Source organism: Lissotriton helveticus, chromosome 5_1 (genome assembly GCF_964261635.1).
Source record: "Lissotriton helveticus chromosome 5_1, aLisHel1.1, whole genome shotgun sequence".
Classification (NCBI taxonomy): domain Eukaryota; kingdom Metazoa; phylum Chordata; class Amphibia; order Caudata; family Salamandridae; genus Lissotriton; species Lissotriton helveticus.
In genome coordinates this window covers 1,569,506,656-1,569,511,853 of record NC_136065.1, presented here as the reverse complement: position 1 = coordinate 1,569,511,853, position 5,198 = coordinate 1,569,506,656, and positions in this window count along the sequence as shown.

Genomic DNA, 5,198 nt, shown 5'->3' with positions numbered 1-5,198 from the left:
TGCAAACGAGGTAATTGGCAAAGGATCTGGCACAACGACAACAGAGGGTGCCATGTGAGGAGGTGGCGATTCGGCTAGCCCCTCCCCCGCCGGTACCGATTGGTTTATTGCTACATAGCCTAACATTGAAATAGTCAGAGAGCACAAGGGACTGTGCCTCCCCCTGACTCAGTCACGGCTAGGGACACCGACGGACAGGTATGATTACCTGCCTAGCTAGCATGTTATACTGGGCATGCCATTGTGCTAGCTTTATGCTTTGTATTGGGAATTGTGAAAACCCATATTAACTTAGCCTGTAGCGTGCAGGGAGGTGGAGGGTAGGTGTGTTGTGAACCTACGGATAGGGGTTAAATCTACTCCATGTACAGAAAACCCTGCCTTGCGTAATAATATACATTACCAGAGTAGCTGCATGTTTGGTTGTCCGGTGTGTGTAGCTGACGCAGGCGGTTTCTGTTTTTGTAGAGCGGGGTCTCATATATCCTGAGCCAGGTCCAGGAAGAGGTGAGGTCCACTCCCCGGACACACTGGGTGAGTAAATAAGCTAGAATATACCCTGTTGGATAATATATTTTGTTCTATGCAGACCAGTGTAATAGATTGTGTTTTTCCTGCACGTTTGTCCCCTCTTAATAGTACATACACGACCAGGTGCCGAAGAGAGGAGTTGAAACAGCTGAGGGAAAATTATATCCTTTACTGGTTTTCTACTTGTGTGGTTTTTACACATATTATTTTTTTCACACTTTATTCACTAATTAATGCAGTAGTATTGTTATAGAACAGAGACCCTGACGAAAGCCGAAGGACTCATCCCCGAGTGGCTGAAACATGTTGGTCTCCTCGCAGCTATTTGTTGGGACTGCGACGATGATATTGCACTGTTCTTGTTTTTAGGAAGGAAGGGGCAAACAATTATTAAAGGTTTCTGGGTTGAGCTCCCTATCCTTTTTTAAGATCACCACTTTTTTCTTTGTTTACACTTCACTCCCCATCACATCAACATCATGTGGTAGTACCGAGTGATTGTGGGTCGCTACCCCATATCTGGTTATCGGGGTATGCTGGTCTCAATGATCTAGAGACACAATACCCGATTAGGACTACCAAATGATAATATTGATCATTACAAGACTGTTGATGGGAATCCTACTCCAGTGGGGACTCACGTTACTGGTTCTTCACATCTTGTGATCTGGTTTGTTGGTTTACTTCATTCACACCCTAGTACTTGAGACAAGGTGTAGATGAGCAGAGGACTACGGCTGAATCCTCCATAAGACCCCTAAGTTTGTAGTTGTTAGTTGATTCCTTTGGGGGATAATACTTAGGCTAGGTCTATAAACATCCCTCTAGCCCTGTACAAACTCGTGTTTTTCTAGATTTTCAATATTGACATTGCTGCTGATGCAATCTTATACGATCATTTAAATTTTGGAAATTCCCAACAATAAATTTAAATTTAGTAAATAAATATTGTATGAGAATTTATGCTTAACTAAATGTAATTTATGAGGTAGTAGCAAACTGATAATTTTTTGTGTTACATAGTAAGTTTACTCATAAATACTTCCGTTCTTCCCCAAAATTTTCTTAAATGGGTATTTGACATCTCTTCTTCATGTCCTGCATCCTTTCTCTCACTGTCTGTCTCTGATCCAGAAGATTGCAACATAAGTAAGTTTAAAGAACAGCAAGTGTGTCTCACCAGAGCAGGAAATCATGCAGTAAGCGCTGTTTCTCTTTCTTTTAATAGTACACTAACATAAAATGATGAATGAAAATGAGGAGCCTACCAACATCTACTTTGAAATAACAGCAACGTTTATTGAGGCAACTTATTCTGAGGTGTATATTGATCCTATAGATGAAACAAATCATGAAGAACATGAAGGAGATACCATGGCAGATTTTTTTGATGAAACACTAGATATGGAATTAATGGAATGTGTAGACGTTGTCAAGTTTGACGAATCATTTTCAGACACTTTGATGGATGAAATTTCTGATGAAGAAATCCTACAAGTTCTTTTAGATTTTGAAAATTCTGATAAATAAATTTCAATTTAGTAAAGAAAAATTGTTTTGAAAATTATACTTATTTAAATGTAATTTATGAGGTAGTAGCAAAGTGATAAAATTTTGTGTTCTTCATGTCCTGTATCCTTTCTGTCATTGACTGTCTCTAATGCACTAGTTTACAACATAAGTAAGTATATAGAACAGCAAGTGTGTTTCACCAGAGTAGGAACTCATGACCGCCTACGCCAATTCTGACCACACATTGAGAAAGTAAGGAATCGTGAACAAATCTGTTTCTGTTTTCCTGAAAGACTATAGTATGGATTCAATATACCACAATAACTTGCATTACAACATACAAGGTATCTACAGAGGAGACGATGTCCATTTCCATTTAGTTTTATTTTATGTTTTTTAAAATTCCACTAGGTCCGTGCACCGTGAGTGCTCGGTAAATGCATGGTGCGCGAACCATATCGCCGCCATTTTGTGGTTTCAGAAGAGAGTGAAAAATATAACTTAAAAACGTGGGAAGGGGGTAGGGTAGAGTGTCCCTGACCCCTTATGCCTTCTCAGCGGGTCGTTCAAGGACTCCTAAGGTTAAAAATAATGTTTTTTTTAAAAAAGAATAACAGAAAACACGATAGGTCCGCGCACGGGGAGTGCCGGTGAGTGCTCGGTGCACGGACCTCGATAAAAATTAATTAAAAAAATAAAGTTAAAAATTATATTTGAGTGTTTACATGTTAGTTGGCTCTAAAAAGAGCCGTTGTGTTCATTGTGTTTTTTTTGGTACCTAAAAGTAAGTACCAATGCAGAGTCTGATGTTACAGAGATAGACTCTGTTCCCTTCATCAGTGAAATGTACACCGTCTGTCCTATAGATACCTCGCATGTTGTAACGCAAGTTGTTGTGGTATATACAACCCATTCCATAGTCTCTCATGTATGGAGAAACAGATTTATTTACATGTTTCCTTGCTTTCTCAATCTGTGGACAAAATTGATTGGACCAATTCCATTTTTGTCTTTGGCATATAATGGAATAGACAAAGGCAGTTTGAGGAAAAAGAAACATCAATTGTCCAAAGATGTCCTTCAATAGCATTTCCAGACCAACCCCAGTCAAAGTGCATAAGTCATTTCCACCACAGTGAACAATTATAAGGTCAGGATGTGGGAGATGCATGAAGGATTTCACTAATGGTATCAATTGGTAACATCTCAATCCTCTCTGGCCAATCCATAAAATATCCACATTTGGTAAATCAAGGTTTAAATTTCCTCTGTTTGTTGCATACCTTTTAGACCAGAATACAAAACGGTGTCCTACAAACCATACTGAAGGCATCTTCAAGGCAGGTCTGGTTGTACTCAGATGAGGGCTGTAAATGAAATGGCAGTTGGAAAGCTTGCATTGTAGAAAAAAAAGAGGAGGACATTCACTGCACTTGAAGCTTAAGAAATGATTGGTGCTTTCTGAAAATGGAAAAGAGCATATTAGGGTGCATAGTTTTGTTTTTTAAAAGAAGCAATTCTATTGGTTCAGAAAAGGTCATTGAAAGGAACATTGCACATGATTAGCTGTTATTTTGAAAGCTCTAACAACCTTGGTGGATTCATTTGCAACAAATTATAATGAACTTTTAAACTCTGTTCGTCCTTAGGTGGGAGTTACCATGGTGACAGGTTGAATGAGCACTAAGGGGATGGGTGAATATTATGTGAGTTTGAAATTGTGGGAATGTAGAACCAATTGAAATGTTAGTTTAGTTTTGAAATAGTGTGGGAAGAGATTTCATTGGTTAAGACCTGAAATATGTGTGAGGAATGAGTGGGAAAGTTTGCTATTTCTGGTTTCAGTGTCTGAGGTGCATTTCAGAGATTCTGCTTAAGAAAATCTGCTGTGTGTTTGACACTGTTCTATATTTTCAAAAGCGATTTAAAGGTGAGTAATATAGAGAGAGTGCTGTTTGCAGTATTGGGAAGCATAACAAGCATATTGGGCTTCATTCCTGTTGTATTTTGAAAATGAGTCAGGTTTCTGCATTGTAGTGTAGTGTTCATTTAAATGGGTTGTGCTCTGTGTGTAAAATGATTTACCATGCTAAATGTTTTTTGATAACATGTGTGGCTTAAAGATTTTTGACAAGGATCACAGTGAGTGTCTGTGTGAATTAAGGAATTATATTTTTACCTTTTTCCATAATGTTAGCTGTGCGTGCTTACAGTTTGTATTTTTTAGTTTATAAGGTAGACTTCTTTTTAAATTGTTTTTTATGCTTGGATTCAATGCTGGTATAGAGATAGTGTAATGGTTTCATTGGACTTGTAAATATGCTCCTTTTTTAGAAGTGCCTTGTGCAACCTTTAACATTGGTGGAAGCAGTGAATGTATGGAGAGGGATAGGAATGGCAGATAGAAAACCATATGAAATGGTGTGCGAGATGCATAAAGGATTTCACTAATGGCATCAATTGAGATGGAATATAAGATAAAGAGGGGCATATTTACAAGCCCCTTGCACAATGTTTGACATGGGTGCAAGCAGAAAATGCATGCACAGTAATAAAATTGGCACACAGACAAGAATATGAAATGCCGTGAGAGATGCTTAAAGGGTTTTTCTAATGGCATAAATTGAGATAGAATATACAAAAAAAGAGAGGCATATTTACAAGCCCCTTGTGCAATGTTTGACATTAATGCTGGTACAGAGATAGTGTAATGGTTTCATTGGCATATTTACAAGGCGTTTGCGCAATGTTTGACATTAATGCTGGTACAGAGATAGTGTAATGGTTTCATTGGCATATTTACAAGCCGCTTGCGCAATGTTCGACATTAATTCTGGTACAGAGATAGTGTAATGGTTTCATTGGCATATTTACAAGCCGCTTGCGCAATGTTCGACATTAATGCTGGTATAGAGATAGTGTAATGGTTTCATTGGCATATTTACAAGCCGCTTGCGCAATGTTCGACATTAATGGTGGTATAGAGATAGTGTAATGGTTTCATTGGCATATTTACAAGCCGCTTGCGCAATGTTCGACATTAATGCTGGTATAGAGATAGTATAATGGTTTCATTGGCATATTTACAAGCCGCTTGCGCAATGTTTAACATTAATGCTGGTATAGAGATAGTGTAATGGTTTCATTGACATATT